Genomic DNA, 11950 nt, shown 5'->3' on the forward strand with positions numbered 1-11950 from the left:
AGGTTTTTTTAAATTAATTTTATTTCTCTCTCTGTCTCTCTCTGTCTCTCTCTCTCTCTCTCTCTCTCTCTCTGTGTGTGTGTGTGTGTAAGCATGTATGGTGTATATGCAGAGGTCAGAGGACGATTTTAAGAGTCAGTTTTTTCTTTCTATTACATGGATCTTGCAGATTGCACTCCAGTTGTCAAGCTTGGTGACACAGTGAGCCATTTTGCTGGCCCTCCAATTTCTTACATGCACACACGTGGAAATGTAACTGTTAGACCGCATGCAACACTGATCTTACACTTCTGAGAAACTTCCAGACTATTTTCATTATATTCATTTAAAAGAAATCCATGACAGGTGGGGGTGGGGAATGTATCCAAGGAGAGGGAGAGGATGGAAAAGAGGTTCAGGGTGGCAAGGCCCCAGGAACTGTAATGTATGCTCAGCCAAAGCATCCGGTCCCAGATTGACTGCTGTCACGGGAACAGAGCCAAATTAATCTACGGAAGTGCAACAAAGCACAAAGAGTGTTGGTTATGTTTTGCCAGGCTAGAGAAGTGTCCCAGAGTCAGATGTTTTGATTGGGATGAGGCTGGAACAGGAAGTTCATTTTTTGACCTTGGGGCAAACACACTGGGGAGGGGCTGACACATTGGGTCTCTTAGCCTAGGCCATTGCTGTGAACAGGCAACCCATTGCCAAGCCTGTCCTCATACCAGCCCACCCCCACAGAACATCAAGCCTGGCTGGGCTCATGCTTTCTGACCGTTTTCGTCCTCTCATCTGCTTAAGCTAGTTACACTGTCACTTTGAGCTCTGGCTCTGAGTCCTCTGGAAAGGCTCTGTCCAGATGTTCATGTATTTAGCAAATGCACTTTTCTGATGCCTTGGCACGGTTGCTCTCAGATGGGGACGGATATTTGATGCTGTTGGCTGTTGGGGACACACACACTCAAATGAACAGCAAAGTCTGTGACTCAGATTCCCTGTGTCTCTAATTCTTTCTGTAATACAGCTGATATATCATTTAAAGAGAAACTGACAGGGGAACGCAGGGGAAAGTGGTTCTGATACTCTCCTGTGGGTCATGCAGGAGCCCTTCAGATAGAGAAGGGTGTCTTGTGTCTCTTTCCACATTATAGGATACTACTTCCACCTTGATGTAGGGATTTGCTTCCCATTGCTTCCCTACATGCTTCCCATGTAGGGAAAAGCTTCCCATTTGCTTCCCATTTAAAACTACTTCTTCCATACATAGGCAGAAACCTTTAGCCCACTGAGTTTTATGTCCTTCCCCAATACTTTTGTATTTTTGATCCTCTTTGAGCTAGGGATATCTCAGAGACTCTTTTACATTTTACAGAGTGCACAGGGCTTAGAGATGGAAAAGACCTTCTTAAGGCTGGCATATCAGTGGAGGACCTGCCTCCCACACCTCTCTCCACACCTCTCTGCTCTCAGACGTCACTACCTTGGGATTGTGGAGTTTTGTTCACTGTTCTATTTCCAAATGTTTGGTCCAGTGCCTGGCACACAATCCTGGAGCCAGTCTGTGTCTTTTTGAATACCGATTCCAACAAGTACTGCTTGTGGAGAGACTTGAATATCTTTCTCTCACTTTCTTGATGAAGTGTAGCTAATGAGGGCAACCATCTCAGATACATATACTCTGTAAGAAGTAATTGAATTAGTGGACTTGCAGTGATTTAGAAAAGTGTCTTTTGTGCACTAAGGCTTCATGAACATTGACTGATTGATTGATTGATTGATTGATTGATTGATTGATTGGATGAATGAATGCCTGGGTTATAGGAGCACCCACCCCCTCAGAAGGTAGCACAATATCCTTCAGTTTATTAGACCCTAGTCTACACAACCCAATCTGTGTGCTGGGAAGCTGAGCTAAGAGCAGTCCTGTAAAGGCTGATGCTTTAGCCAGAAGGCTTTGGGACATAATAATCCCCTCCTGGATATCCATTCAACCTAATTGTGAGGACCACTCACGAGGATTCCATGGGGATTCAAAAGCACAAACACAGACCCTGTTCTGGATACAGTTTGCTGCTTCTGGTGATCGCCAGTTTGTGTTCTAGGAGATCTTGTCTCAGCTGCTCTCTCATGCCAAAGCCTTTGGATGCTTAGTACAAAGTTTGAAAGATCTCGAGCCTACCAGGCTTTGCTTGGGAAGATCACAGAGTTTTCGGCATCTCAAAGGGAGGCTTGGGTTGACAGAGATACGGATAGAGGACACTGGCATTTCTGCTCATTTCACTTAAATGCTGTCGTAAGGATGGCAGTGCTGGATTTCCGGGATGCTAGTTGGTGGGATGGGAGTGGAGGAGGAGATGGTAAAGGAGGATAGTTTGGAGACGAGGGGGTAGTCTTTCCTCTCTACATATAGGTTGGCTGGTGATGTTTCTTTTTCTTTCCTCAGCACTGGACGTTTCTCACCTTTGTAGAATGTTCTAGAAACAACCTTATTGTAGAGAGGTCTGGCTGATGACTAGAGCCCTGTATTTTAATCATCTCTGCTGCGTCCCATTTCTCATTCTGTACTCAAGTGCCTCTCTGACTCACCCAAGCCTCATGTTCTCACTCCCTTCAAGGGATGGAGCACCAACTTTGGAGTTGTGTTGGGTAGATTTAGGTGAGGTGATGGGGGTAACACAGGGCCTGGTACCTTCATGATGCTCAGGAAATGACTATGGCTGTTAGTCTTTGACAGGACCCTAATGATGTCTCGAACTTTATGAGTGAGAAAGGAGGTAGTTGCCAATCTGAACACACCAATCAAGAGTAACAGAAGAGAAGGAAGGATTTTCCATGCATCCAAACTGAGGATAACTTTCAGAGCTGAATTTGAAATTACACATGGAAATGAATGCTTCTTATATAGAGAGGAGGAGCTAGCTACTAAATCCTTTGATAACACAAAATTATGCTGTTGTTAGACAGTTTCCTCTATCTGTGATGGCCTGTGGCCTGGCTGTGTTGTGTAGGGATCCCGAACTCCATCTGAGAGTGTGTGAGTAGGCCATGACCAATACTCCTGAAAAGCCATCCATGTATGACTCATATTCAAATCCAGGCAAGGCAGGGTGTAGGTACATGCCCATGTTTCTGGCATTTGCCTGCCTTTCTGTGTCACTTACCCATCTTTCCGCAGTGCCATGATGTCAGAGATGCTGGATTGGAAGGGATTCCATGACATCACTGAGCTCTCAGGCAGGACAGTCAAATGAAGAGTGCCATGAGGAAATGAATGACTCCTTAACGTTGACTCCAGGGCCAGTAAGATGCACAGAATAGTGAACCTTCATGAGATCCTTCCATGTTTAACTCGAAACAGCTGTCTGTGATTTCTGAATGCCAACGAGATGGCTGAATTGGTTAAAGAACCCATCATACAACCCTGAAGGCCTGAGTCCAATGCCTGGAACACATGGTATGAGGGGAAAAGTGGCTTTTGAAAGTTATCCTGATTCCACACACACTGTGGCACATATGTACCTGTACATGTGCATGCTTGCACGTGTGCAAACAAACACACACACATACAGGCACACTCACACACACTAGCTACTACTACTAATAAATAAAATAAAATAAAATAAAATAAAATTTGTCAGATTTCTAAATACTAGCCTGAATCATGGCAGCAGTTGGCTTATTTGGGAAACTTGAAAATATAGGTTCTTTGGCTCTGGGATTTTTGACTTACAAAGTCTGGAGCACAGCTGAAGAATCTAAATTTTTATTTAAGTTCTCTCCAAGTAATTCTCCCAGAAAGCCAGGCCTGTGATGCTCTCAGTCAGGGCTCGTTGCTGGCTGCATCTCAGCTGTGCTTCCAGAAGCTGATTCCATGCATTTGGGTAGAAGGTTCTAGAGAGTTGGAGGTTTCTTTCTTCTTCTTTTCTCTTCTCCTCTCTGATTTCTCTCCTCCTCTTCTTTTTCCTCCTCTTCCTCTTCTTCTTCCTTTTCCTCCTCCTCCTCCTCTTCCTTCTTTTTGAAGACAGGGTTTCTCTGTGTAGCCCTCACTGTCCTGGTACTCCTCGTAGAACAGGCTGGCCTTGAACTCAGAAGTTCACCTGCCTATGCCTCCCAAGTGCAGAAATTAAAGGTGTGAGCCACTGTCATGCAGTTTTAAAGTCTTATTATTTTTAAGTTTGTCTATAATCATGTAGTATGTATTCATACTACATTCATATTCAGCATTATAGGCTGCCAGTGAATCTAGATGTAGCCGTAGTAGAGGACCAGAAAACCAAACCAAACCAAACAAGACTGAAAACCTGACAGTCAACGACTCCTTTCCTTAGTAAAGGCAGTGATGCCATGAACAGCTGCAGCTATGACAACCTGATACTGAGCATCCTTGCCATCAGGGGCCCAGAGGTCATTCAACCCAAGGGTCCTCAACATTTAGTTGTTTCAGAGCAGATCATTGCAAAAGATCCTTTAGGACTGACAAAATTGCTGTTTGTTCGTTCGTTTATTCACGTATTTATTGCCAACTTTTTATTTTTGCTAAGTTAAGGCACTGAAAACAAAATACAACCGAGGCACCATTTATCTGCACCATTGTGTAACTTGTTTTAAATGATAGGGCTGGAGGGATGGCTCAGAAGTAAGAGCACGTGTTCTGCTTGGAAGGATCTAGGCTCAGTTTTCAGCACCCATGTGGCCTCACAGCCACCTGTGACTCATTCCAGAGGATCTGACACCCTGTTCTGGACTTTGAGGACACTAGGCACCTATGTGGTACATATACATGTATGTTAGCAAGATGTTCATACACATGAAATGAAGATAGACCTTTAAACAAAGGTTTTGCATTTTATATACAGAACAGACCTGAAATGAAGCCCAGGGTAGTTATTATGGTGAGGGTATTGGCTTAAGAGGAGTTTGCTTCACAGCCTTAATCTTGCCTCATTAAACTCTAGTTAGACAGTAGTCAGCATCCAAGGCAAGGTCAGACCTTCACAGGTGAAGCAATTGAGCCTTGGAGAAGGGAATGTCTTTGGCTCTGGCTGTTGAGTTAGCAGAGCTGAGACCAGAATCTATTCTAAGGATGTCTGCTCATATTGCTATATAATGCTCTGGTGACAGACCTGGCACCCCTGTTCTTCCCAGCTAACATGTATGGATCAGAGCCACTGGGAATGGCTGCCAGTACCCTAGCCGAGGTCAAGCTTACTTAGAATGGCTACCATGGTAATCCCCAGGCCAATGGCTCTGCTAGGTGGAATCATCTTAAGGCAGGCGTTGCTGTGTATACCTGTAGACTCCCGACTTGAGAGTTGAGGCAGCAGGATAGTGACCTCAAGGGCAGCCTGGGCCTTGCCTAACAACAAACAAACAAAGAGGTAAAAATCTAAAACTTCTAGCAACAATGGAATATGGAGTCCTATTGTGTGGGTCCCTGAAGTGGTAGAGGGGAACTGCAGTTGTACCATATAGGAGCGTATCCCTGTTCTGTCCCACTAGGACACTGTACTTTGAACATTAAAACAAACAAACAAACAAACAAAAAACAAAAAAATCCTGTAAAGGATTAATTTTCTGATTATCCCCTGTGGAGTCCAGGTGTCTTCCCTTACCATGTTGTTAATTTTAATAAGTCAACGGATTGGCCAATTCTCTTGGAAAGGGTTCCATTGAGGAGAGTTTACATAATTCTCTTGGAGAGGGAAGAAAACAGACTTTCAGATGCATTATCAATAAGTAGGGCATTTGAGCCCCGAGATAGGATGTGGACAAGATGTGCCGAGCTCTTGGGTGCAGATGCTCAAATCAATGTGTAAAGGAGGTGGGGCAGCCATGGCTTTGGCAGTGAGTGTTTCCTCAGGACCAGCGTGGGACTTTTGAAGGGCAGGGCCTACATCCAACTTGAATCTCTACCCAAAGTGGTCAGATTCCCCTACTGGAGGTAAAGAACAGCCAGGAAGCAAACACAGGAAGGCACACACCCCTTTCCTCTGCTGAAGGGCAGGGCCATGACCTAGTGTTTCCTAGCACAGGACTGGCCCTTATAGATAGTAACACCTAATTTGTTGAGACAAAGTGTCTTTTAGGGACCCAAAGGCATTCCCCTACATTGCAATCAAGTGGAGATCTGGAGTAAACCAGGGCAGTTTTGTGGGGGCGGGGGTGAGGAGCCTGGGAGTGGTCAGGAGGGACCGTCTGCCACGAAGCCATTGGATAGCTGCCCTGAAAATGGGTCGTGAAGGTGCCCTGGATGGGGAGGAGAAACACAGAGCAGAAATGTCATCAACCTCATAATTTGGCTGCTTCCCTAGCCCATCCCTCTTAAACCTATTTCCCGCAGCCAAACTGCAGGTTTAATATCCCAGCTGCAGATCCCTCTGGACACTCTGGCTCCTTTGGGATCCTACCTACCGAGGTAAAAAAGACCGAAGGAATCCAGTTTCCTTTAAAGTCATCATCCGACTTCATTTTTGACCTGTTTCCTCATTCTAATTTAGTCAAATAAACCCACATACCTTAAAACGGTGCCCTGGACCACCGAGCTGCCGTGACTCATTTAAGCACTGGCTGAAGAAAGGAAAGAAGTGAGCTCCTAGCTCTGCCAAATTCCTACCCTGCAGCACCTCGGTCTCACTGGACTAGAAGTGGGACAGGACACCCCCCATGCCCGTCGCTGAATGACGAAGGAGGCTGAGAAACCCACAGCCACAGAGGCTTAAGTATGAACAGAATGCTGAGGCCAGAGTCCATGTTTTCTTTTTTCTTTTTTTTTTGGGGGGGTGGGGGGAGTTAGAGGCAACTGGTTATAAGCAACAAGCCCCAAGCATCATCAGCCTGTGTCAGAGTTGGGCCTAGAACAGAATACTTCACTGAATCACACTGACTCTCCAAGTGCCTGGTGAAATGGACTCATGGCCCCCTAACTTTAAGCAACAGTCTTATTTTGGAGAAACAGGAAGTGGTCAATTTAGATGCTAAATGGTATAAGTAATTCATGGGGATGACTTTGGACAACCCTTGCTACTATGTTGCGTCTGCATGAGAGAGCCTACAGTGACTCTATTAACAATAATATATGGCGGCATGTGCCTCCGCGCGTCTCCATGCCTGTGTGCGTAAATATTTAAATTGGGGTGAAGGGATCACCGCGGCTGGGGAGAAGAAGGACCGGCAGGAGGGCTCAGCTCTGGATCCTGGCTCCTGAGCTCTGAACACACCCAGCAGAACCTCCCCTCCGAGCTAGGTATGGGTCGAGATGAGCTCACCACTGCCCTCTGCTGTACGGAGGTGAATCTGCTCCTTGGCAACTTCCCCTTGGCCAGGGTGGAGGTGGGTACTGAGTAAAAAGCTGCACACCAGCTGATCTGCGTCTCTTGAGGTCACACCCCGCCCCCCCTTCCCCACATCTTTGATGTTCTTAGCTGCAGGTTAGGTAGGGCAGGAACCCCTGGTGCTCGGGGGCTCAACTGTGAGTAAGGTCAGCCATTGCCCCAGCCCCCGCCCCCCCCCCCCCCCCCCACTGCCTTGCAGGATTTGTTGGCTGAATTCCCATGAGTCACCTCACATGATCTTTATAAACCTGTGTGTTACGTAGACTGGTAATTATTCTCGTTTAAGAGATGGGGAAGGGAAGGCCTGGGAAGTTTGTTCCCTTTTGATTGATTTGGAGGTGATTCGCTAAGACAGAAAATGTTCCTCCGGTTGGAATGAAATTCATCAGGCTTTAGATGAAAACAAATTAAACTTCAAAGTAGCGACAAACAAGGCATTCAGTAATTAACTGGGGGATACGAGGGCAAAGCTTACTGCAGTTTCTTGAGCCTCATTCCCAGTATCTCGGAGGCCGCAGCTTATGGCTGACTCTGAGATCCAAGATATGTCTCTTTTTAATGGGGTCACCAGGGAGCCTTCTGGCAGAGACTTACTTAACTAACATTTTTCTTTATATGATAAGAATGTTTATGAATTTTTGGTCTCAAGTTTAAAATAAGCTATCCTAATCTATAAAGTTAGGGCAGCAGTTATTGCTGCTTCCATTTTGATGCTGCTGAAGTTGACTTCAGAAGAGCCACCCAACCTTCGGCAATAGGTGTCTGCTTTGGTGTTCCTTCTGTGTCAGGCTTTCTGTTATCCCAGGTTATACAGTAGTGGCCAAAGCACATCTGGTTTCCGTGCCCAGGAAGCACATAGCCAAGCAGGGAAGAGAGACACACAGAAAACTGCCCATTTGAGTATATAGAGACTGTATCCTGTGTCGAGTGCCACGGACTGGGACCAGGCACCGTGGACTCTAAGGGCGGGGCTCTGCCTAGCCAAGGCTTCAAGAGACACTTGCCTGAATCCACAGGCTTTGCGGAGTTGGCCTAGCACTGGGTGCAGAGTAGTCAGGGCAGAGAGGTATTGTGAAGGTCCCGAAGAAATGAGTTGTTTGGGACATTCAGTGACCCAAGAAACCCAATATAGCTGGAGTATAGAGAACAAAAGAGAGAATGGCCCAAGGTGTGGTCGGTGGGGTCTCCATGGCAGAAGTTAATTTTTTAGCCGAAAAAATACAGCTCGTTATGGCACAGTGGAGAGTAAAACAGTCCATTTTTTGGGGGGAGGGGAGTTGCTATTTCTTCTCCCACTTTGCTACTCTGTATTCAAAGGCTGATTGTTCAGGAGCATAGCTCCTCCCATCCCAGTCTCTGCTTGGGCTGTGTTCCCCACAGTACACTGGCTTCCACCTGCAGCCCCAGGTAAAACTCCACTAACGACTTCGTAGACACACACTTTTTAGCGGATGAGGTCAATGAGGCAGATGATGCCAGCAAGTGGTGGGGTCTTCACACACTGAAGCATGGCCCTCTGCCCCCCACGTGCCATGTTCAAGCCCAGCACTGTCTGACAGAACAGCCTACACTGGGACAGTACTCTGACCTCACTGTCTAATAGAATAGCGACGAGTCATACCTAGCTGCTGTAATCGGGAACTGGAGATTTTCAGTTAATTTTAACTTAAACTTACGTAGTGCTGTGGTTTGAATGCGATTTGTCCTCCATGGGTTCCTGTGCCTGAACCCTTGGTCCCGAGGTGGTGGTGCAAGTTTGAAAAGGTGAACCCTTTAAGAGGTGGCACCTCTCTGGTGGCAGTCCATCACTAGGGGTGGGCCTTGAGGTGTTACAGATTAGACCCACTTCCTATACATTCTCTGCCTCATGTTTCTACCACCTTGTCTCCACTTCCACAATGGACTGATCCCTTCTCTAAACCCAAATAGCCCCTTCCTCTTTTAATGTGCTTTTGATCGGACATTTGGTCAGTGAGAAGAAAAGAAGCCAATACACACAGCCCTCGTAGGGTAGCACAGCCCATGCTATTTCTTTGCATCACGGAATATGGACCCAAGACTGCCATGTATTTTCAAAAGAATCAAAAAAAAAATCACTGAATTCAAAGTTGAAATTTTCTAATTTAAAAGTAACAATTTTAAACAATTCAAAGTTTTAATATACACAGTGGTTACTTATGCCTTTGGGAAGATAGAATAAATACATTCTTATATTCTTTACATTCTTTAAATGCATATATATCTATATATGTATATATGTACATGTATATGTATGCATATCTATGCATATATGGGGATGTGGTGCTTTGTAGAATATATATGTACATATATGTATGTTTATATATACATATAGTATACACATTCATGCATATACATTTATGTACACATATTCATGTTTATGTACAAATATGTAATAGAAAATGATTCTGAGCAGTGGAAATAAGAAAGCAAGATTTTAGAACCTGTTATGGTCTGGATCATAAATGCCCCCACTGGCTCATAAGCCTACACCTTAATCTTTGGCCTTTAGCACTATTGGGAGTGATGGAAACTTTGGGAGGTGGGGTCTAGTACAAGGCAAGGAAGTCTGGGCACCAGGCATGCTCTGAAAGTGCGGTATAAGGGACTTTGGCCCTTTCCTTCTCTCTCTGCTTTTTTTCCCTAGCTACCAAGGATGAACAGTTTTGCTTTAACCCATGATGAGCCTCCCCACTTGCTCAAAACAAGACAGTCAAGTGACTTTGAAGTCATGAACCGAAATAAAACCTCCTTCCTTTCAATCTGGTCACCTCAGACATATTGTCAAGGCAATAGAAATCCAGGGGCCACGGGACCCAGGATAAGACCCAGGAATGAGCTCGCTAGGTTTTCTTCTTATGTCACATATTCTAGGTGGGAAACCAAAGAGCACACCCGAAACCCCAACAGGCATGGAAAAGCTGAGTCCCAGTGGACGCTTTCTCTTTCTGGTCAAACACTGGGAAGGGAAGCTACTCCTCGGCACAAGCAGCTTTCAGACAGAATAACGCAAGTCAAATACTATGAAAAACTGTAGCTCCTCTCCCACCCATGCTAGGGAAGGGTCAGGCTTTCATCCACAGGGGCAGCAGCAGCTCTGCTTAGACCTCATCAGACAAAACCAAGAGGAGAACTGCAACTCGCCTTTTGTGAACTTAGGAGAAACAACCGTGCCTCCCTTTTCTCCCACACGCAACTCTGCCAGTAGTGGAGACCACTTGGGGAACGTGTGCACGTGGGCTTTCTCTTCTGTTTGCAGCGGTGAGGGTGCCCTTCCCTTTTTGCTGGGCTGGTGCTGGAGAGGTTGCAGAAAGGAAGGACTCCCCAGAGGCATACCCATTGACAAGGTATGTATGGGTAATGTTACTACAAAGTGATTGCTAATAAGTAGAAGACCATTCAAAAATAAACTCAGAAGCAGTATGCACAAAAGATATGGTTTGAAAAAAACAATAGTTCCAAGAAGGCCATGAAACAGGAGGATATTGGACAAAAAGAAAGACTGTAGGAAGAAGGAAACAGTGAATCAAAGATGGCCACAGTCATTTTCTATATCCAACACAGTGTTGTGCTAGGACCACACAACAGTGTCTTAAGACAGAAAAAGAAAATAAAAAGAAATCGCATAAAGGAAAAAAAAGTTGTCCTTTGTAGGCAGCATGACTGACTCTTTGAAAGCTCTTAAGGAATCTACCAAGCCAAGGCAGATATACTCCGTGTCCTCATAACTGAATTAAGCTAGGTCACCAGAAATCAAATAAACATTAAAGGCTTCTAGCAGTGGCCACATGGACAGTGAAGCTGAAAAATGTAAGATACACTCACCCAAAGGTAGAATATTTGGGTGTGAATCAAATAAAACATAGACAGGACTAAATTCTGAGTGCTGAGGAAGACAACAAAGACCCCATAAATAGAGACAAGCATACCTCTGGATTAGAAACTCAGCCCATGTGATGGTTTGTATATCCTTGGACCAGGGAGTGGCACCATCTGAAGGTGTGGCCTTGTTAGAATAGGTGTGACCTGGTTGGAATGGGTGTGTCACTGTGGGTGTGGGTATAAAATCCTCACCCTAATTGCCTGGAAGTCAGTCTTCCACTAGCAGCCTTTGGATGAAGACATAGAACTCTCAGCTCCTCCTGTGCCATGCCTGCCTGGATACTGTCACACTCCCTCTTTGATGATAATGGACTGAACCTCTGAACCTGTAAGCCAGCCCCAATTAAATGTTGTTTTTTATAGGACTTGCCTTGGTCATGGTGTCTGTTCACAGCAGTAAAACCCTAACTAAGACAGAAGTTGGTACTGGGAGTGGGGTATTGCTGTGATAGGCCTGACCATGCTTTTATTTGAAAGAATGTGGATTTTGGGACTTTGGATTTGGAAAGCAGTGGAATGCTTTAAATGGGGCTTAATGGGTCATCCTAGTAGGATTATGGAAGATTTTGTTGCTGGGAGTGATTTGAACTGTGTTGACCTGGCCCAAGAGATTTCAAAGGAGAAGAATTTCAGAATGTGGCATAAGGACTGGTTTTGTGGTATTTTGGTGAAGAATGGGGCTACTTATTGCCCTTGTCTGAAAAGTTTGCCTGAGGCTAAGGTGAAGAGACTTGGATTAA

The sequence above is a fragment of the Mus caroli genome, unplaced genomic scaffold (assembly GCF_978045245.1).
Source record: "Mus caroli unplaced genomic scaffold, Mus_caroli_1 scaffold_10, whole genome shotgun sequence".
Classification (NCBI taxonomy): Eukaryota; Metazoa; Chordata; class Mammalia; order Rodentia; family Muridae; genus Mus; species Mus caroli.